The sequence below is a fragment of the Trichosurus vulpecula genome, chromosome 4 (genome assembly GCF_011100635.1).
Source record: "Trichosurus vulpecula isolate mTriVul1 chromosome 4, mTriVul1.pri, whole genome shotgun sequence".
NCBI lineage: Eukaryota > Metazoa > Chordata > Mammalia > Diprotodontia > Phalangeridae > Trichosurus > Trichosurus vulpecula.
The window spans coordinates 399,220,312-399,244,127 of record NC_050576.1 but is presented as its reverse complement, the minus strand read 5'-3'; the positions used below and the strand labels follow the sequence as shown (position 1 = coordinate 399,244,127).

Below are 23,816 nucleotides of genomic sequence, written 5' to 3'. Positions count from 1 at the left end.
ATTAGAAGGGAAACTTCATATATCTTTCACAGGCATGGCTTAGGCGAGAGGTCACTATCATGATCTAGGGAAGCAGACATAAGGGCTGGAGACGGGGGGTTGCAATGTGAATGAGGAAGGGGATGGATATTAGCAATATTGTCCAAGATAGAAGCAACAGGACCTGTCAAATGAATAGACATGTGAGGGTGAAGAAGGAAGAATCAAAGGAGATTCTGAGGCCATGGGATTTAGAGCTGGAAGAGACCTTAGATATCACTTAAATTCTACCTGAGAATTTAAGTGACTTGCCCAAGGTCACACACACTAAGTAGCAAAGCTAGGATTTTAATCTAGGTCCTGACTGCAAATCCCATGTTTTTCTCACTACTTTTGAGCCTGTGAGACTTAAAAGAGAAATAAAGAAATTAGGAGGAGGATCAAGTGCTTTTGTGGAGGAGGAGGCTTAGGGAATGATAAATTCAATTTTGGACATGTTGAGTTTGAGGTATCCATGGAAAATCTAGGTGGAGATGCCTGAGAGATTGAAATAAGGAACTGGAACTCGTGGGGGATGTTACAGGTGAGGGTAAAGATGTGGAAGACACTTGCATAAAGGTGATAACCGAAACTCTAGGAATAGATAAGATTATCAAGGCAGATAAGATTAGCAAGGGAGAAAGTGTAAAAAGGAAGGTAAAGAGGACCAAGGACAGAATCTTGCCTCGCTCTCAAATAGCCTGAGACCATGTGTTATATTAATAATTACAAAATCAGAGAACTAGAGTTGGCTGAGACCTCAGAGGTTACCTAGGCATGGAATCTTAAGATCATAGATCTGGAGCCAGAAAGGACTTCAGAGGTCATCTAGTACTATACCCTTCTGTTACAGATGAAGAAATTGAGGCCCAAAAATTTTAAATGACTTGCCTAAGTTTTAATGGCATAGGTAGTTAATGGCATACCTGAGATTCAAACTCAGACCTCATAACACCAAAAAGGTATCAAACAGCCACGTTGTACAAAAACCTTAGGCTGTCCCTTGCCTCCTATTTTCCCTTTTACTCTAGAGGACAACACTATTCTCCCACTCCCTCAGGCTCAAAACCTGAATGTCATTGTGACTCCTCATTATCTCTCACCCCCATATCCAAACGACTGCCAAGACCCATCCCCTTCACCTTTGCAGCATCTTTCTAATATACCCTCTTCTCTCCTCTAAGATTGCCAGTACCCTGGCGTAGGCCCTCATCACCTTCTACCTGGATTACTCCAACAGCCTACTGGCGCATCTACCTTCCTCAAGCAGCGCGCAGCCCCCCCCCCCCCCAATCCATCCTCCTTGCAGTCACCAAAGTGATTTTCCTAAAGCACAGGTTAAACCATGCTCCCCCCTCTAGTCATTAAATTCCAGTGGCTCCCTATTGCCCCCAAGATCAAATCCAAAATCTTCTATTTGGTGTTCAAAGTCCTTCATAACCTAGCCTCCTCCTCCTACCTTTCCAGTCTTCTCACACCTTGTACTCTCCACCATGTACTCCTCAATCCACTGACAGTGGCTTCCTTGCTGTTCCACAAACAAGATACTTTCAGCTATGGGCTTTTTCTCTGGCTGTCTCCTATGTCCGGAACGTACTTCCTCCTTATCTCTGCCTACTGCCTTCTCAAGTTTTCTTTAAATCCCAAGTAAAATCTCACTTTCTTACAGGAAACTTTTCCCAACTTCTCTTAATTTGAGTGCCTTTCCTTCTCTTAATTGTCTACTTATCCTGCATTTCGCTTGTTTGTAAATATTTGTTCCCTTGTTGTCTCCTCCATTATAATGCGAACTCCTGGAAGCCAGAGGCTGTCTTTTGCTGGTTTTTGTATCCCCAGCACTTAGCACTGTGCCTGACACATAGTAAATGTTTATTGACTAACTACTTGGAATTCTTTGTCTTGAGTGAAAATAAAAACAGATCACTGTCAAGCTCTTTATACAAACACAAAAGCTAAATAGTTAAGTATGTAATCAACTGCCTCATAAAAAGGAACTAAAAACAGGCAACCACAGTTTACATTTCCATTATGCTTTTAACAATTACTGACAGTCCTGTAACTTTAGTTGCTACATGAAATGGACCACTGGGCTTGGAACACGTATCCTACCCAGCTATTCTGAGCAGATTTCTGAAACCTTGATCAATATGGGGCAGTGTGGTAGATTCTTTATGAATTAATTACCTAACTTCAAAACCTACACAAAATACTTTAATAATGTACTAAATGAATACTAAGTGCCTCAAAGGTCTAAGCAGCATATATACACAAATATGTTCTCTGGAGCATTACCTTGCTATACCACATATTGTGATCTGCTGACTGGCAATAATTTAAAAGGGGTGGTGGTGGTAGTGAGCTGAGTGATCAATTTTAGTTGCACCTATGTGGTCTCAAGGCCATGAAAAACAGAAATGTCATTTTTCCTGGTGACCACTCTAAGTATGAGCTAAAGTTTAATATTTCTTAAAAGTTCAGCAGTTACTGCCATGATTGGGTTTTTAATGAAAAAATGCAAAGGTTTAGATTACGGAAAGAAGTCCTAGGATTTTTTTTTAAACATGCTGCTGGGTCATCAGAAAAATTTAATTGAAGTCCTCATGGTAATATAATGTGGCGATTAGGGGCTGAAATATGTGGAAGTAACAGAGAAATGAAATGGGAAATGGGAAACATGAAAATCTTGATATTATTGAAGCTTACTAGGAGCAGAGGGAAGGAGAATAGCATGATGGTGCCTCTGCTACTATCAATAACTTTCCTGAGTGTAACAGAAACAGCATAGAACTGAAACGAATCTCATTAATACTCCTTCTATTGCTCCAAAAACAAGTCTGAACCAATCCCAGAGAGAGGGCAAGTGGAAAAAGTGTGATGATTCAGTGGCTTTTGAGTATGTCCAGCAAAAATCTCTAAGTACAGGCCAGATAATAAGAACTTTCTTTAGTCCACTTAGCTTACTTCCTCTCTTTTCAATAGTTACTTAACTGTATAATATGCACATCAATGCAATCGATAACAGCTCAACAAATTTATAGAGGATTTTGTAGCTACTTTCATTTGATCCACACAATAATTCTGTGAAGTAGATAGCGTAAGTATTAATAGCCCCATCTTACAGATGAGGAAACAAATGAACAGAGGTTAAGATGCTTGCCCAAGACCACATGGCTAGTAAGGGGCAGCGGGAGTTTGAACCTAAGTTTTATGACTAAGCCCAGGGCTTTCTATCTTAATTTCAACCATTCATTCCACAAATACTTACGGAGTGCCTATGTGGAAGGCACTCTGAGAAATACATAAATAAGGCAGTTCCTGCATTTTAGAATCTAGTAAGGCAAATAAATATAATGCAACACTTCAAACCTCATGTGAGGCAGCAAAGCTTAGTTAATAAATGATGAATGAATGAACTTGAATTTCACAATAGGAAGCTAAACTCAATATACTCTGCTGAACTGAAAGTCACTTATTTTAAAAAGGAGATGTTCTTAAACAATTTCCCCCCAAACTGTAAAGGAACACCACAAAGTCCCCAGAGTCACTGGTGAATCTCATCCGTGCTGCTCCTGCTGCTTCAGAAACAAGTCTGCTCTGAGTAAGGGCATGTGCAGAGTGCGATGGACTCCAACAACACTGACCTGGATTCCTAGTGAGTGGTGTTGTCACTTACTAGCTGTGAGACTTTACACAAGTCATCTCACCTTTCTAAGTCTCAGTTTCCTTAGTGGTAAATTAAGAGACTTGCACTAGGGCTAGATAACCTCCAACTTTTCTTCTGGAGCTAAAATATTCTGTGATTGTTCTTCTAGAATATGAGCCAGCCTGATCACCCGGTATGGGATAAGCCCTAGGCAAATCCATGAAGTAGATGAAGACTAATCTCAGATGCTACCTTCTCCATGAAGCCTTGAGACAATGCTGGACCAGGAATCGGAAAGCCCTGGATTTGAATCCCACCTGTCACTTACTAGCTGTGTGACTGTAGGCAAGTCACTTAACCTCTCTGAGCCTGTTTCCTCATCTGTAAAGGGGAGACAGTAATACCTCATAAGGCAGTTGTGAGGTTCCAATGAGATAATCTAAGTAAAATGGTTTGTAAAACCAAAAGCACTGTCAGCTATTAGTATTCATTAACTCCCCAGAAAAAAATAAATGGTATTTTTTGCTCATCATTCTGTTTGGACCTCTTCTTTGCACTTAACCTACCCTCTCTACCTAATATCTTTGTTACATATGCACTCGTTCTCATCCCCAATTAGATTACACACTCCCTGAGAACATGGCATGAGGCCAATCTTTGTATTCTCAGCACTTAACACAGTATCTCACAGACTGTACCTAGCAGTGGCCTACCACTTAATAAAATGCTTGGTGAATGACGTCTGTCCAGCAGGCCTATGCCCACAGTCTACCATTTCTGATCTGCCTCTCCCTTTCAGCACTCTGTATCCCAATTTCCAACCAGGCTTCCAATGTTTTCACGATGCCCGTTTTTCTTATCAAAGAAGTCAAGTAACAAATTAATTCACACTGAGGTAATAAAGACTTACTGTATTTCTCTTTCCAGGAAAACCTGCATTTTAAAAGAAGGCTGAAATGCCAATAACCTGGAGAACAAATTGCTGATGCAGAATTTTACCTCTATACCAGGTATGGTAGGGGAGAAAGGATTAAGGTGTGTTTCTTACTTGGTAAAATGAGTTTTTTTACATTCACAAATTCAGAGAGATGTAAGGGAGCTTATAAAGCATCTGCTCCTATATTCCTCATGTTCTAAGAGCACGTTCCATTTGAATTCCAGCCATTGTTGATTATTTTAAGTAGCAGCTTTCTCTGTGCTTGTGCTTCACAAAACATAATACATTCTCATATTCACCTAAATCTAAATAGAGAAATTCCCACAGGGAAGTATCTTAGATCTGCTTTGGTCCTGACTAGTCTGGCAGAGAAGCCCTGTCATTTGCAAAATTACCTTAGGGCCTGGGCTATGGAATGAAGATAGCTCCCTATTGGAGAGGATTACCTGAAAGGGGTTTAGGTTTACATAAGATGAAAGTGGGCTTATTCTCACTGGCTGCTTAGTAGCCTGCCATGGCCCCCTGTGAGGACATAGACAGCCAGAAAGCTGTTTGGAAAGTTCTTAGGATTTTTGTCATAGAATAGTGAAAAAGGAACTATAAGTCCCCTAAAAATTCATTTTAAGGGGCCCCAGGCTAGGAACTTAATTCTAAGGCTTGTTTTATCTAAAGACAAAATCTTGTCAGCACAAAGAAGGATGGGTTGAGGGCTTACAGAAGACAAGTCCTAGACTAGAAAACCAACCACTTGAGCTGGATCCTGGTCAACAGTGTATGTAGTAGAAAGAATACCTGGCTGGGAGTTTGGAGACCTGGCTTTGCCAGAAACCAGGTTTTTGACTAGGTAATTCGACCTCTCTGGACTTCAGTTTCCTTTCCTGTAAAATGAGGGTTTTGGGCTATACTGGATCATCTTTAAGATCTCATTCATCTTGAAAATTCAAAATTTCATGGTTCCTTGTGACCAATATATGACCCTTCGCAACAGACCACTTCCTTCTGCAAAAAAAAGAGAGAGAAAGGAAGGAAAGGAAGAAAGAGAAAAAAGGAAACAATTTTAAAATTGTATAAAAAAACTGAAGTGTGCAAGTGTTTTTTTTTGGGGGGGGTCCTCAGTGTAGGGAACTCTTGGTGAGAAAACTCCTTCCACCAATGCAGATCAGTACCTTCTCTGCAAGTGTTAGAAAAGTCTAGGGTCATCAGGAAGTTAAGTGACCTGTCCTGGGTCACCAAGCCAGTATGTGTTAGAGGTAGGATTTGAAACTAGATTATCAAATCTTTGAGCGGTCTTCTAGCAAGGACACCTTAATGTCAGAAGACCTGCCTTCTCAATTTTTCAGTTCTTCAAAAAGACATGCAATGAAATTCTAAAAATAAGTCTTTGTTAGGAAGCAAGTTACTTAACATTTTGGTTCAGCAACCCTCCCCTCCCCCCTCCCAAATCACATACATATTTAGTCCTGCCAATTATACTTTTATAAGCAATAGTGTCACCTAACAAGGAAACCTTCCACGAAGAGAAACTAGAAGATTTCTGCTTCTCCGGTACTTTTTTTTCTAAGATCATCTTCTCAGCCCCCAACACGTACCTACCTTACTTGGTGCTGACTTTTGAACACAACCCTGCTACTCTAAATTTACTCTTCGTTCAGCGTCTCCATTCTATTGTGTTACTTCTGCAGATTTGCCCAAGTAAGTGCTTAGATTGTAAACCAGGGCTGAATGCAAATTAACTTAGAGCCCCTAGAAACACAACAGGAAGTTCTTAATAAGTGATATGAGATACTAAGTAACCATCTTGATATCTGTAAAACTGTGCTTTATTTTTTCAATGTTTAGTAACAGCACTTTAAACAAGCTATGGAGTCCATAGGTAAATGAGTTAGTGTATAGGAGTGGATAAATATTTAGTCTCAAAGTCAGGAAGAGCTGGGTTCAAATCCCATGTGTGACACACACTGGCTAAGTGACTCAGGTCTTGTCATTTAATAATTCAGAGTCCCAAGCAACTCTCAGAATATAAGTTGCAAAATAGTCATTGATCTATATCACTAGAGGGAGTTCTTTATATCAGTGAAATCACTGGTCTGGAAAAAAATGAGTCCAAAATTATCTTTTGAACCAGTTGTCTTCAGAATAATAATATTTTCACTCCTCATAGGTCAAGAAGGCTTTACTTAATTTTAAAGAAAACAAATATTCTATATAACCTATGCTATACTATTCTTAATTATAATGCTTGATTAAGTCCCACAGTGAAAAAGGCAAGGCTTAAAAGTCAAAGACGTAATGGGTCATTACAGTGCTGTAAGAGGTTATGATGATGAGGCATCAAGAGAATACACAAAAAGACTTCTTTGGATATGTTGGTTACTTTTGCTGAGCTGTTTTTTGTCCCCATTTTTTTATTCTTTGATATAAAAGAAGGCTCTCTAGGATGGAGAAGGAAGGATACATTGGAAAATGTAGGTTAAACGAAAGGTAGATATAAAAATTTATTTTAAAAAGCCAATGATGGCGTCCCAGCTGAGCAACTATGTAACCTGAAGGAGGCCAACCCCCGTAGCAGCACCTACACCCAGCATGGCTATATCTTCTCCTTGGTTTCTGGCTTCCTGGTTTAGTTGAGCGACAACAGCAAGCTTCCAGCGGTGTCAGTGACAAGAGTGACCGAGTCCCCTCTGCTGCCAGACGTGGGAATGATCTTAACTTGTAAGGTCTCCAACATTAGTTCTCGCCTTTACAAAGAATCTGTCTTACATGTGGGATACATAGCACTCAAGAACTCCTTTAGAGGAACTATCAGGAAGGTATTCAGCTACTGAAAAGAGACAAGGTTGAAATACATAAGAGTTTCCGCCCAGGCGACATCATGTGGGCTGAAGTGATTTCCCTTAGATGATGCACAGTCCAACTACCTGGTGACAACTGCAGAAAATATCTGGGAGTAGGGGTGGCCCACAGTGAATCAGCAGGTGTCTAGATGGTACCCATCAGCTGGTGCGAGATGCAGGGCTCTAGGACACACAATAAAGAATTCTGCAAGGTAACCCAAGCATAGCCTAAGTTCCTGTAGCCATAGCAGCTCCATACTTTTCCCATATTGGGGGCATTTGTTTCCTACTGTCCACATGTGATCAAAACAAAAATACCTCGGGCTAACCAGAAACCACATTTGGACATAACTGCCTGAAGCTTCTACTATATATGGAGGATTATTTCTATGACAATTTCACCACAAATTCCACAAATGAACTTTGTTTACCCTTTGAAATGCCAACAAAAAAAATTGTCTGATGTCGGAAGTAGCCAAAAAAGTGGTTTCTAGTTTCTTTCCTATTCCTCTGATACTCCTATAAATGTGGCTTGTTTGTTTTCCTTCAGACAAATAGAGCATTTTACTAAAAGGTCAAAAAGAAAAAAAGCCAGTGGTGGATATTCACAGCCGCTGCTCTAGCCAGAGCTATATGTAGCCTTGATTTCTCGCTTTCTTTCCTTGTTTGGTCTTATATTTTGATTCTCATTGCTCCCTTTCATAGCCACTGGCTGAGGAAGTGAGAAGGCGGCTAAAAAAATCGCTTTACCCATCACAAAACAGAAGTGGGACCTGGGGCTGATAATCTGACTTCTTTTGAGTCGCAGTTTTGTCTACAGAATGAGAGAGTTGCATCGGATGACCTCAAAGTCTTTTACGTTTCTAAAATTACATTATTCTCATGGCTAAAATAATTGTTTTCCTCCTTTGTTTCATGGGGGTTTCACCTCACAAAACAGCAAACAGCAATGGAAAGGGAAGTAAGTCTTCAGAAACCTTGGTTTAAGAACCAACTAAGCCAGATCATTCCAAGAGCATTTACAGATGAAACTGGAAGGAAAACAAACAGATGAAAAACTGAACAGATCTACAGGCTTTTCCATAACAAAACCATCATCACTGGTTACAACAGAAGAATATTTGAACTCAACACTTCAGTGCCTGGTCTGCATCAGAAACAGGCTTCTGAAAGAGCCCTAAAGACAAAGATGGAAAGGGCAGCTGCATTGGGCTGAGAAGAAATCTCAGCTGAAGGTAATGATTTTGAAAGCAGTGAGAGATCAACTTTTATGATATCTAAAAGAGGATACTAAATCATGAGAGGTGGCATGATACAATAGAAAAAGCTAAGGTTCTGAAACATGAGGACCTAAGTTCAAATCCAGTTTAGATACTTAGCACCTATGTGACTTTGGGCAAGTCATTTAAAGTCTCTATCTATGCCTGTTTCCTCAGCTGTAAAATAAGATGAATGAACTAGGTGGACTTTTGATTTCTAAGTCTACAATTCTATGATTGCAGGGAAAATTACACCATATTTTGGAAAGTGATTGAAAGCACACAAGTAACTACTGAGGCCTTACACATCTTTATTAAATCTTTATATGAATGACACACAGACATTAAAGATATCCTTACAGTTTTCACATTATTATGAGACAGTTTTCCAAAGTTTTCTCCAGCAGACTACATTTTCACACTTACACAACTGACTGAGAGGTACAGAGAATTTGAGATCCTTCAATACTATTCAATTCGATCAGCATTTATTATATGCCAAGAACTGCACTATGCAATGGGGATACAAAGACAAAAACCCTGAAGGAGTTTCTGATTGATTATAATGTTTGATTTTTTTAAAAAATATATAGCAAAACATAGTTAGATGTCAGGTTTTCTAACATGTAAATTCAGTGTCCTCTTCACGGAATGTGAGAAAAATAAACTTAATTTCTTTACCATTCTTCAAATATCTAAAGACAGCTATCATGCCACTCCTTACTCTTCTTTTCTCCTAACCATCCCTAGTTCCCTCATCTGCCTTTATATAACATTTTCCAAGTCCCCTTATCATCCTGGGAGCCACCTTCTGGACATACGATGACCCTCTTAAAATGTAACAACCACAAATGCACACTATGTTCCTGATATGGTCTGACTAGTGTCTAGATCTTTTACCTCCTTTAATATACTATTTAATGTACTATTAATGCAGACCAAGTAGGATTGCATTAGCTTTTTTTTTTTTAAGTAACAGAGGCATACCAATAGGTCATAGGGAAATTTTAATCTATTAAAACTTTTAGGTTGTAATGGCAAGCAAAGTGTGACTTTTTGCTGTTTTTTCTTTTGGAGTGCTTCTCGGCACTAAGGCAATCAAGCGCCCTTGAGTCTTGCCTTTGTTTGAATCAAGAGTCTTTGATGACCTACTTAAGTTACAAGAAGGCCTAAGCCACATGAGTTTGGGTCACATGGTCATGATGCCCTCTGACCCTGAAGAAGTGTATATATACTCTGAGGTTAGTATTTTGCTTTGGGGCTCACTCACTGGAAAAGTGTTCGTGTGATTTGGCCAGATGAGACTCTGGGTACCTGTTAAGGCTTCCCCCTTTTCCGCCCCCTGCAAAAAAATCCAGATGCTGGTGCTTCTCTCTGGTAACTATGTATGTATTGCTATGGACAAACAGAAACCCTGTCTACTGATTTGTGTTGTTTGCTCTGTTTATATAATTTCTGCTTGTAATTTCTGTTTGTGTTTTCTCTGAAGTTCAGGGTGCTTTTTCCCCTGAACTAAGTGAATGATATATGTATATTTAAAGTGAGATTGTAAACCCCTTAAAAAAGCAGATCAAAGAACCTGTGCTAGCAGCCCTCCTGTGTGCTGGTGTTATTGGCCTTACACTTTCACAGCAGCTGCAAGCATCATTGTTGTTACAAAATGGCATAGTCGGCAGGATATGATTTACATTGTACAGAGAACTTTAGGTTGGATAGAAAAGAGATAAGAAAAATCTCTACTGGGATATGTATGAAAATCCCTAAGAATCATTTACCTAAACCAGGATTAGCAGCTCAAGGAATACATGTATTGGCTGGGGTGACAGACTATAATTATCAAGGAGAAATTGTTGTGACACTCCAGAATTTGGGTGAAGAACCTGTACAGTTTTGTAAAAATGACAGAATAGGGGGCGGCTAGGTGGTGCAGTGAAGAGCACCGGTCCTGGAGTCAGGAGGATCTGAGTTCAAATCCAGCCTCAGATACTTGACACATTTACTAGCTGTGTGACCTTAGGCAAGTCACTTAACCCCAATTGCCCTTCCCCTCCCCCAAAAAACTAAACTAAACTAAAAATGACAGAATAGTTCAAGTGATTGTTGTTCCTTGTGAAATAAACACCCCTTGTGAAAATTGACCCTCCTTCCAAAACAACTAGTAGAGAAACACAAGGGTTTAGTTCTATTGATAGAATAAAATTGGGAGCTAAAGTATGGGTAAAATGGAAGCCAGAAGATGTTCCAAAGGCTGCAGAAATTATAGCACATGGGAAGGACAATACTGTAACAGTTGTTTATTCAGGAGAAGATAATTACCAAATTGTGCCCTTAACTCAAATATTTTACCATGAATAAGGCTATGACAGTGGGTTCATGGACTCCAGAAGCATGACTAATACCAATAAATGTCACAAGCCACTGAGAGGGAATGTGATCTTGTACTATTAACAAGTGAAAGTTTGTATCCGGGGAAAAAATTGTGAGGACAATCTTAGTCTCAATCTAGGATGGGATCCTCCTGGCTTTGTTTCCTTATAATGTTCCTTTTGAAAAGAAACATTTCCCACCTGAGTTTGGCTATGAGGTTGAATAGACAGTGCATAGTTGGAATCTCAATCAAAACAGAGATGACCCTATTTAAAGGATAACAGCCCACATTTACCTATTCTTTTTGGCCTTTGTTTTGTTTAACCTTTTTGCTAGACTCGTCTCCTCCAGGCTTAAGTACCCTATACTTGGGGATGACTGACTGCTTAAGCTGGACATCACCCACTATCCACAACTGTGACATGTCATCCCTGGACCTGGCATCAATCAAGTTCCGGATGCCACCTTTCTAAAGAACTGACCTCTCAAACATAACTCTTGACCCCTTGGAGCAGTGACAGCTCCATGTTCAACTTCAGCAGGAAGAAGCTATGGAGGATGAGACCTTCACCCCCAAGATTTCGAGACCCATTCGTTTGAGGGAGGGAATGATGACAATGTTCTGTGTACCTATTTTGTGTTATCCTATTATGGTGTTATTGCTACCAATGTTATACCAAAATTCCCATTGACCTATGTAATGGATATGAAAGCTCTAGGCGCCAAAGAGTGAGCCATGTGGCCACTCTGGTAATGAGATGTTAAGTATTTTGAAAATGTAAAGCTCATGATGTGTTTATTTTGTGGGGATTTTGTTGTGCTTAAGAAATGTTAATACCTATTCACACACAAGTTGCCTATGTAATGGACGTGAAAGATCTTAGGGCCAATATGCAGCTAATATGATCAAAGATCTTCCCTGACCATTTAACAGGCTTCAGGTGGAGCTAGTTAAGGGAAGCTTGATTAAGAGAGGTCTGTTCTTAGGAAGGCCCATTTGCTAAGTAGGCACCAAGTGCCAAGCCCACACCTTTTCGCTAAATAGGTATGAAGCCCTCAGGCCCTATACAGGGTATATATATCCTGAGGGTAGCCATTAAGCTCAGAGTAGACAGAGCTTGAAGACAGAACTCTGAGAGAAGAGACAACTGTGAGGGACAGAGAACTGGAAGAAATCAGACATGGAGAGAACTGGAAGGGCTGAGATGGAGAGACAGAGAGAGAAATGCAATGGCTCTCAGAACTGCAGGAGGAGAGGACGCAGGCAAGTAGACAGTTAGGATTCATGAGTGAGTGTTTATGGGAAGGCCCTAGCAGAGGGAAAGGTTATACGATGGCTTGGCTCCTTGCTGCAATATTTTGTTTTAATTTCCTTACTATCATGATAAAGTAGACTTACTCATTTTGCGATATGATTACTGCTATGTTGAATTGGGGTTATAGGTTCTGGGATTTGATCATCTGGTGTCTCAATAAATGTTTTACTTCTGCCTTCTACATAGAGAGTCTTTTATATTTTGCGATTCTGAACTATACAGGCATATTCATGGTCACCATTGATATTATGAATCTTACCTTACTGATATATAGGTCTTTTCCAGAAAAATTCCTATTAAGTCAGGTTTCTACCATCATGTATCTATGTACATTATTTTAAACTTAATATCAAACTAAACATCTATCCTTATTATAGTTCACTTTTTGGTTTGGCCAATTCTCCTAATTCATGAATATCCTGTTGCATCCTAATTCTATCAATGGATACACTTTTATATTAAGCATCCATCATATGCCAGGCCCCAGGTGACAGAAAGTCAAAAATTAAGTAATTTTTGTTCTCAAATAGCTTACATTCTATTAGGGGAAACAACATGTACATATGTATGTATCTCTATATACACACAAATGGACACAATACATGAAAGTCTATACACACATACACACACATACACTAAAAAGCCAGTTTAGGGAGGGAAGGCACTAGCCATTGTCAGGGGGATCAGAAACAGCTTTATGAAGAAGGCAGCATTTGAGCTGAGTCATGAAGAAAGTTAGGGATTCTCCCAGACAGAGGTGGGGAGGGAGAGTATTCCAGGAATGAAGACAGCTAGAGCAAAGACATGGAGACTGTATGTGAAGTAGGACAAGAGGGCATATATGGCTAGACTGTCAAGAGTGGGAACAGGAATGATGTACAGTGAGGCTGGGAAGGTAGGCTGGCCCAGGTCGTAAGGGGCTTTAAAAACCAAAGAGTACTTTATATTCGATCCTAGAGGCAACAGGGAGTTCATGAAATTTTTTCACTGAGGAGAGAGGTGGTAAAACTCATGCATAAGGAAAATCACTTTGGTAGATCTGGAGCGTGGATCAGAATAAGGGACCTGAGAAGGAAGACCAATTGGGAGGCTACTGCAATAGGTCAGGGGAGAGGTTATAAGGACCTGAATTAAAGTGGTGGCTATATAAGTAATGAGAAAGGGATGTTGTGGAAGTAGAAATGGCAAGATTTAGTGACTGATTGGATATTAAGGATAAAAAAGAGTGATGAGTCCAGGATATAGCCAAGGTTTCAAACTGGAGATGATGGACAGTGGTGCCCCAAACAGGGAAATTTGGAAGAAGATGGGTTTAGGGGAGAAGATGGGCTCTGTTTTGGACATGCTGAGTTTTAGATGCCTATAAGTCATCTAGTTTGAAATGTCCAATAAGGCAGCTGGTGATACAGGACTGGACCTCAGACTGGGAATGAATATATAAATCCGTAAGGTTGCACAGCAATATAATTAAACCCATGGGAGCTGATGAGGCTTCCAAATGAGAAAGGGCAGAGACAGAGGAGGGGGAGCCATGGGGTATACCCATCCTTAAGAGGTATAGGACAAAGGACAATGAGGAGTAGTTGAACCTGCAGAGTCAGGAGAGAAGAACAGTATCATGGAAACCCAGAGAACACAGCTAACTTGACATTAGCTCTCCTTCTTAGCTTTATGCCATCCACAGTTTTGATAAGCAAATTTTCTACACATCTATGTTGTCTATAACTTCATCTAGGTTATAAAAATGAACAGGATAGGGCAGGGATGGGGAACCTGCAGCCTCAAGGCTACTGTGGCTCTCTAGGTCCTCAAGTGTGGCCCCTTGACTGAATCCAAAATTCATAGAAGAAATCCCCTTAATAAAAGGATTTGTTCTGTAAAACCTAGACTCAGTCAAAAGGCCGAATCTAAGAACTTAGAAGACCACATGTGACCTTGAGGCTGCAGGTTCCCCACCCTGGGATAAAGTCTTATGGAACCAAACTAGAAATTCCTCTACAAATTGATAGCAATCTACTAGTCAGCACTTTTTGGATATGATTACTTAACCAGCTATGAAACTAGCCTAATCACATTTCTCAATTTTGTCTACAAGAACATACCGTAGACTTTGTCAAATATTTTAGAAAATACCAGATCTTGACCCAGCAATACCAGTACTAGGTCTGTTTCCCAAAGTCATCAGGGAAAAAGAGAAATAATCCATATGTTCTAAAATATTTATAGCAGCTCTCTTTGTGGTGGTAAAGAACTGGCAATTGAGGGGATGCCCATCCACTGGGGAATGGCTAAACAAGTTGTGGTATACAATTGTGATGGAATACAACTACACTGTAAGAAATGAGGAGCAGACTGATTTTAGAAAAACATGGAAAGATTTGCATGAAGGAAGAGTGAAATGAGCAGAACCAAGAGAATGCTGTATACAGTAACAGAATTATCTGAAGAATAACTGTGAATGATTTAAGTTATTCTAAGTATTATAAATACTCAAATCAACTACAAAGGACCTATGAAGATGCTATCTACCTTCAGAGAAAGAACTGATAAATAGAAGTATGTATAGTAAGATTTTACACACACACACACACACACACACACACACACACGTATGTGTATGTATGAGTGAAATGGTGGCTTTTTGTATGTGTATGTGGGGGGGGCAGAGAGAGTTCAGGACTTAAAATATAGTTAGAAAAAAAGACAATACCAGATCTTGGGCATTCTTTTAATTTAGTAACCTTATCAAAAAGGAAAATGACATTAGTTTGGCATGGCATTCTTACTGAACCCATACTGGTTCCTAGTGTCCAACTCCGTTTTTTAAGGTCTCATAAAATATCTGTTTAACAATTTACTCTAGAATTCTCTGGGCAGCTAAGTGGCACGATGGTAGAATGTTAGAGTCAGGAAGACCTGAGTTTAAATCCTGTCTCAGACCCTTACTATCTGTAGGACCCTGGATTAGTCACTCAACCTCTCAGGCTCAGTCTCCTCTTCTGTAAAGTGGAGATAATTACACCATCTACCTCAGAGGTTGTTGTAAGGATTAAGTGAGATAACACATAAAGCACACTGAAAACCTTAAAGTACTATATAAATGCTAGCTGTTACTATTATTTTCTCTGGGAGAGCCATCAAAGTTTTAACTATGATTACCAGAATCTATTCTTTTGCCCTATTTGAAAAGTGGCACTACGTCTACACATTATTCACGGTCTCCCTATATTCCACTAACAGACAAAAGCATTCACTAACGTGAAATCAAACCTGTTCCAACTATCTCAAAGGATATAAAGAAATAACCATATTTCGTATATTTACTATCCTCATTTAAAGATGTTGTTGCTAATAATGTATAACCTATTACACACAATTGTAATTGCAAAGTTTGTATGACATTCCCGAAAGTAATTTTTTTTTAATCTAGGTAAATCCAGTTTAGATTCTGATCTATCTGTTACCAGTCCAAGAAAGATCAGCTCATAAGGGTGGTGTAAAGATCTCTAGAATAGAATATTTAATAAAAAGTACCTTCCTCCGTGTCAGATTTCCAAAATATTGTGTTCCCTTTTTTCAGCTATATTTTTAAGTTCAATTAGCTACTTTAGATTGTGCTATTAAAGAAATATCTTAGTATTCACGTTATTTGTATATTTTGAAAACAGTGTTTAGCTTTTTCTTATATGAGAAACAGTAAGTTTTCTATTACTATTGAACATTAGGAAACCTTAGCCAATATGAGAAGTTATTCTACATTCATTTAGCAGTTCTGGGGAGGGGGGAGTGGAAGTAGGTTTTTGTTTGTTTGTTTTAATAAAGAAAAACTGGTCAGGCTTGCCACAGAGGAAATGGGTTGTAAGTATGGGCCAAATTACTGAATATCCTTCAAACACCTGGCTCCAGAAAATAATTACTTTAATGTATTTCTAATGAGGACTGGATTCTAACCAAGATGAAAAGGCTTAAACTCATTAAGTAAAATGCCTAGAGTTTTCTTGAAGAGAATCTCAAATTTCTTAATACAAGCAGGAGGGGGTCTATTAAAAAACCTTTTAAATATATTTGGACTTCATTTTCCTTCAATAAAAGGGCCAGTAGAACATTGGAATTTGAATCTGTAGCATTTTAAAAGAGTAACGGTTTCTGTTCATTTTCAAAGACTTCAGTGACTAAAGCCATCCAACAATGAAACAAATCACTTTATAAGGCATTGAGTACCCTCTGACTGGACATATTTAAGCAGAGACTGAACCATCATATATCAAGGATCCTTTAGAAAGGATTTGAGCCTTGAATGAGAGGGCAAATTAGATGATCTCTGATAACAGTATCTTAAAGTTGGACGAAAGCTATCTTAGAAATAAATACATAACTGAAAATGACACAGAAGAATGAATGAAAGCTAAGTGGGTGGTTATAATTTCTATTCTAACTTACCATTACCTAAACAGAAATTAGGCTAGAGAATCCACAAGTGAACTTATTCAGAAAGATAGATCATTTATTGTCAAAGACAGCACTCAAGGCACACAGAAATGAAGAACTTTTGCTCTGGAAAGAAACCTAGAGGTCTTCCAGCTCAATTTCCTAACTTTAAAGAGAATGAAAAGAGGCCCAAAGATCAACTGATTTTTTCCAAGGTCACTGTAGTTAGCCTAAGAATCAGTGTTAAAATCCAAGTCTCTGACTTCCTAAACCTCTTTCCACACCACTGCAGCTGCTTAAAAAAAATGCTGAGCCAAAAAGGACTGGCTTCAGTGGCTGTTTTGGAGAGAAGAGGCAAAGGAAGCAGACTCAGCAAGCAGAAAAGGAAGGGGAAAGGACAAAAACTGTCCAAATGTTTTCCCCCCATGCCTTGTAGTAAAACTCAGATGTCTTCCTACTTTGGTCTAACCCTGAAAGAGGAAGCACAGAAACAACAAATGAGTGGTGGGCATCAACTTCAGGCTTCATTTGGGCTAAGGGCCAGTTCTCAGACATCAATTCTGACCTACAAATAAAACATCTCATATTATAGTACTATGATACGCACACACATGATTTATCAATGCTTTAGTCTGCCAAATACAGTGATGCTACATGCTGACCTCCTGAAAACAAATAGATGAAGTCTCTCACAGTGCAGAAATTTCAATAGTGATTAACCCCTTACTCAGTTAAATTTCAACCTACAAAACTAAATGCCTTCCTTTTACATTAATAATGACTACATGGAATCCCTGCGGGCAGCAGGTAATCCACAGGCCCTGGTAGCTTTGTGAAGAAATGCAGCTAAAGGAGATTCCGTACGGGTGAGCCTAACAGTTCGGGCTATAGTGTTGACAAGTACAGGTGCCTGAAAACCAAGCCTTCTGTCCATATTTATTAAAAGCTCCCTGTACTTAAGAGGAGGTAGTATCAACTACAAGTGAAAACTAATTCACTACTTGCACCTCACAACTGGAAACATGAGAAAAATTTCTCAGGATTCTGGCTTTGAGCTCTTCTATCTGTCCTCAAAAGCCATCCATTTGAGTTCAACACTGGAACCAATACCTTTTCAAACATGAGCTTCTCTTGCCCACTGGGGCAAAGATAAACTTTAAATATTCTAAAACTTCAAGATGCCTAGGAACAACTTATGATTCATACACACTTGCACCTTGCCCCCAAACAGTCCTAGGTATAGAGGAAAGAGACCAGAGGGGTATTCTCTTTCCTAATCTTTAGGGTATTCAACCTCGACTTCCAAATCAAACCGTGAGTCTCCAGGATCCTATCCCCCAAACACACAGATCTCCAGGCCTGTCCTTCTAACACACACACACACACACACACACTCACTCACTAACTCATAACTTAAGCCACACACCCCTAACCTAAAACACACCCACACCCACACCGAGTCCTATCCTCCTAAACCACATACACTCCCCACCTAAAACATACAAACCCCAGGAGGTCACACACACAGTGCCATCCTCCTATACCCCCCTCCCCCACACACACATAAAAAAGTCCCATCCTCCTAAACCACATACAGCCCCCAACCACACACACACACACACACACAGTCCCATCCTCCCAAACCACACACACAACCTCAAACATATACACACGGGATCAGAGTCTCATCCTCCTAAACCATACACCCATATACACACACACACACACACACCAGTCCCATCATCCTAAACCACATACACCCCGCAACCTAACATACACACAAAATAACGATATAGTCCCATCCTCCTAACCCCGCCCCCCAGTCCCATCCTCCTAAACCACATACAGCCCCCAACCTCACACATACACAGAGTCCCATCCTTCTAAACCACACACGCAACCTCACACATACACACACAAGATCAGACAGAGTCTCATCCTCCTAAACCTCACATACACACCTCGAGATCACACACACTGAATCCCATCCTACTGAATTTCTCTCTCTCTCTCTCACACACACAGCGTCCCACCCTCCTACACCACAAACACATCCACACACACCAGGATATCACACACAGTCCCATCCTCCTAAACCTCATACACACGCACCAGAGTCCAGCGGCGTCCTGCGGTGATCCGATGCCCCGCCACCCTCCACATGCTCGCCCGCCCCCGCCTCAGCTGGCTGTGACAGTCCGGCCCGCCCGGAGCCCCCGCGGCCTCGCCGCCGCCGCCGCCCCCTCCTCACCCGCGCTCGCCCAGCCTAGGCCTCCTCGGTCAGCTCCGCACCGAGCCGCGTTCCACCGCCCGCTCGGCGCCCAGCCTCCCGCACGCAGCTCCAGCGGTGGCAGCTGCCGAGGCCCGGGACTGCTGGACCCCGCACACGCGCCCTCCGCCCGGCTCGGCCCCGCCCGGCCCCGGCTCCGGGTTGGCTCCGCAGCTCCCCCAGGGCTCCGTCCGGGCCCCGCCGCCGCTTCCCGTCACGTGGGGGCCCGCCCCAGAGTACGACAGGACGACGGCCTCCGCCTCTGATTGACAGGAGCAGAGAGGGAAACCCAGCACCTGATCCTCCGAGTGGCGCTCCCACCCCCTCCTCCCCGCGGCGGAGGATGAGGGTCACGGAGGCCGGGGGCCACGCTGCGGGGCTGGGGGAGGAGGGGCTGCAGTCACTGCTCTCTTTCCCTTGGGAGGGGGTGTGAGGGCGCCCTTAGCAGCGCTCCCTGATAACTGGGGATGTGCGGAGCCGCAGATTCTCTGGGCCTGGAGCTCCTGGCCTGGGACATCTGGGCTCCCCGAGCGCAGCTGGGCAGGTGTTTTCATAGTAGCTGGGATAATGGTCGCATTAGCTTCGCCTCCCCCCTCCACTTCTTCACCTTCTCCTTTCCCCTTCTCCCCTCCCCTCCCCTCTCCTCTCCTCTCCTCTGCTCTCTTCTCCTCTCTTCTCTTCTCTCTCTCCCTGCCCCCCCTCCTCCCTCCCCTTTGTCCTCCCCTCCCCTCTCCCATCTCTCTCTCTCTTCTCCCTCCCTCCCTCTCATTTTCTCTCTGCCCCCCTTTTTTTCTCCTTATCTGTCTCTACTCTCCCCCCTCCTCTCTCTCTCCTCCCCCACCGCCGTCCTCTCCCTTCCTTTACCCCTTCCCTCCCATCTTTTTTCTCTCCCATCCCCCTTTTCTCTCCTCTTTCCTCTCTTTTCTTCTTCCTCTCTTTCTCTGCCCCCTCCCTCTTTACCTTTTCCTCCCCCTCTCCCTTCCTTCCCCTGTCCCCTTCTTCCCCCCACTCCCCCACCCCCTCCGTCCACTTTAACCCAGGGCAAAAAGGAGGGTAGATCTTCCAATTGTGAAGCAAGGGAAAGTTCCTAATATCTGGAAAGACCTTCAAGGTTCTGTTTGAATTGAGTTCTAGGAGGATACCCCTTGACCTCAAATCTTTTTCTTCTCAGTGGCTGAAATTATGCCATTACATATTTGTTCCTCTGAGTCAAGCATTGCCCTTTCTGGTTAGTCTTCTTTTAAAATCTACTCGGGGAGTAATAACCCTTTAAATGTTTTCGTGCCTTTAGTGTAGATTTGCTTGTTGCAATTTTTGGAGTGCATTAGTGTTAAACTGTTTATTATAAAGATCAAGCTTGGCTTTTTTGCTGAAAGAGAATTATACAATTCTGATTAGGAAATTCTAGGATTAGGAAAAAGCTGGGCCTTTGGCTGAAATTCTGATATGAAGAAGCCTCTCCCAGAAATCCTAATAAAATGCAAACCTCTCTTTGTAGAGGTAGGGGACTGGGTGTTGCCTTTGTAGAAGTGTTGGTTGGTTAGACTGAATTGCTTTATTTCTCCTTTTTCTTCTCCTCCCCTTAATTACAGGAAATGGCTAGCTCTCTAGATGGGAGGGGGTAATGGATTTTTAGGAAATATATACTGGTGAAGATGATGCAAAAACAAAAGATATCAACAAAAACAGAGCTTGAAAGCAACAACAGCAACACCTTTCCTCCTGAAGATCAGGGCCCCACAGCGGTGTTGAGTAAGCATGCTGAGCTTGAAGCAGAAAGGAATGGAGGTGAAGAAGGCCCCTGAGACAAATGTTTGCCTACAGCTACTTTACCTAGGGCCAGTCCTGTTACCAAGACATAAAGCTACTCTTGGCTACAAGTCATTTCTTTGGCCCTCTTCCTAGTCAACCCATCTCTCCATCCCCACAAATGCTCAGTTTCTATGTAGGGGAGGGGAGGCAAATTCATTGCTTTCTGAAGTAGTTTAACTCAGAGGAACAAAGATATATACCTGAAAGAAATTCAGTATGGTCAGAAGCGTGTACTCTTAATTTTTAGAAATATCGCTATATTTTGTTTTGTCATTACCTTAATTTCCAAATATATCTCTTCTGCCCCCTCCCAGGGAGCCATCCCTTATAACAACAAAAAGGAGGAAAAAGTCTAGTAAAACCTTCAGTTCCCAATATACTTCCCCCACCATCAGTCAAGGAGCCATCCCTTATAACAATAAAAAAGTAAGAGGGAAAAACAGTTTGGAATCTGACAGTATATGTAGTGTTCCATCCCTTTAGTCTCCCACTTCTGCAAAGAAGAGAAAGAGGTACATCTCTTTTTCGATGCCAGCCTTGGTCATCATAATCAGAAGAGATCCTCCTGTCAAAAGCAACCTCCACTCTAGGAGGCAAAGCACTTCTCAGTTGGTAAATCACTTCATCTATCCTCTGTCTTAACAGTAAAGCAAAGGTGTAAGTTAGAACCAATGACATCAGAGTGGGAAGGTCCTGCATGCCTGATGGCCAGGTGAGCTTACTTTGTTCCATCTTCCTCTGCCTACCAACTAATCAATAAATGTTGTGCCCTTCTCATACTCCTAAAACCTCACATTCCTTGAGGAATTCTTCCCTAAATGGAAGCAAAAATGACATTCCACATATCTACTCCCCAAATCCTTGCCATACTCAGACACCTCCACTAGCTCACACTTTGAAAAATATAAAACCCTCACCAACATACTTTTTTAAAGATTCATATTTTCCATTTAGATGTACATTTATTTAAAATTCATATTTTCCATTTAAATATTTTTTCTTTGTTCCTCTTTATTTATATCTTTATCTACCTAATGGTCTTCTTTGGGTTCTTCCAGCTTTTCATCATAAAGTTCAAATTTAAGCAAAGCAGTCTTTCAGTTGCATCCCCATTATTTTTGTAGTGTTTGGTGGTAGATGTTCTGATCTCAGTGTTACAGTTTTAAATAAAACCACTGTATGATCTAAAATACACAATTGTAAGTAACTATTTTTATCTTAAGTTGAGTAGGAGGAAGAAAGCAAGATAGATTTTCTTTCCAGATTCTTTTAATTATCCCAAGCTTTACCTAAAAGAAAGGCTTACCTTTTTGATACCAGTAATCTGACACTGATATATAGCTATGAGTCATGGAATACTATAGTCTCCAAAGAACTAAAGTTGATCACCCAAAGGGCAATGGAGAATCATATGGTGGGTTTGAATAGGCTGCAAACTGTTATATGTGACAAATTACACAAGAGATGTTATGAAATATGTGAGAGGGGGAACTAGGATGGATAGCTGATGGATAATGCTGACAACTGGAACCTTCTTGATGTCAAGAGAATTCAAGGAAGGGCCTCAGCAAGTTAGGTCTCACTATTTGGGTTTATTGGAGGATATGGACAATAGTCATATAGAATTGGCAGGTACGGATGGGTTCTAATCTACGTTATTGGAAAGACATCCACGTTAATGAGATCACAAATTCTTTGGAATTGTTGTTGTTACTGTTCATCCTTTGTTCTAGAGGAGGATAATGGGGGTAAAGATTTGACTTGAAACTGAATTGGATTTAAGTGAAGCAGAACTGCGCAAAATCATCAGCCTCACTCTCCCCCCAGAGTCATTGGAGACCAGTGTAAACATAGGTCCAGACAACTGGCAACGAGCCCCAGATGTAGTAAGGGACTAGTTTAGAACAACTGTATAGCTATCCTGCCTGTATAGGTACATACAAATACTTTGATGATGTATTTTCATTTATTGCTATTAGAGGGCAGAAGCAGTGCCCGTGTTACTGCTTTATATAGTCTACAATGCTGTTAGTACAATGCTTAGGTCTTCTTTATCTGAAAAAAACAAAACAACCCTAACACTGACCATGCCACTTCCTTAAATTATTATCATATATGTCCCTACCCATTCACTGCTAAATTTCTAAAAAGAGTAGTCTATACTTGGCTGTCTCTACTTCTTTACCGCCCACCCATTTTTCAGTCCCCAGAAACCTGGCTTCCTTTCCTACCCCTTCACTGAAACTGCCCTTACCAAGGTCCACAATATGACATATGTCAACCAAATTTATAAATCAGTTTATTTAATAATATGTTATATGGGTTAGAAATGAGTCCTGAATAAGACAACCAGGTGACCATTAGAAGATGGTTTGCACTGGACTTGTTTGACATTTTACAGAGCAAGAAAGAGATGTGGTGAACTAAAAGACAGATAATTAAACAGATTTCAGGCTATTAAATAAATGCAACTATATAAACTGAATTAATACTTGTCAAGTCTGCATGCTGTTTCACAACCCAACTTTGATATTGAATAGCTAGCCGCCAAACAATATTCAGTTCAATAAACATTTTATTAATCAGCAAGCAATTATTAAGCACCTACTGTGTGCCAAGTACTTCCATGTTAGGGATCCAAAAACAACATTGAGAGAAGTCTTTGTGGTCAACTTGTTTATATCGACAGATAAGTAAATATACGCACACTAAGGTAAATAAAAAACCTATGCAAAATACATAGAAGGTAGCTTCGAAGGGGGGCACTAACTACTACAATTCAATTTTAAAATTCAGTTTTATTTTATTTTCAGTTCCAAATTCTTTCCCTTTCTCTTCCTCTTTTACATATTGAGAAGGCAAGAAAAGCAAAATCCGTTACAAATGTGCATAGTCATACAAAGCGAATTCTCATATTAGTCATGTCAAAAAAA

General features: G+C 40.9%; 1 protein-coding gene and 1 pseudogene across 1 annotated transcript in view; one reads left to right on the top strand and one right to left on the bottom strand.

The window, feature by feature from the left end:
* The window catches only part of TGFBRAP1 (transforming growth factor beta receptor associated protein 1), a 66,724-nt gene extending 47,500 nt beyond the window's left edge, over positions 1 to 19,224 (bottom strand). The window contains exons 1-2 of the mRNA XM_036756329.1: positions 19,054 to 19,224; positions 5,391 to 5,597 (exon numbers count right to left, since the gene is read on the bottom strand). The gene's annotated coding sequence lies outside the window, so the exon portion shown is untranslated. The remainder of the gene's footprint in view (positions 1 to 5,390; positions 5,598 to 19,053) is intronic.
* LOC118847316 lies at positions 3,834 to 7,648 on the top strand (annotated as a pseudogene).
* Positions 19,225 to 23,816: the final 4,592 nt, after the last annotated feature.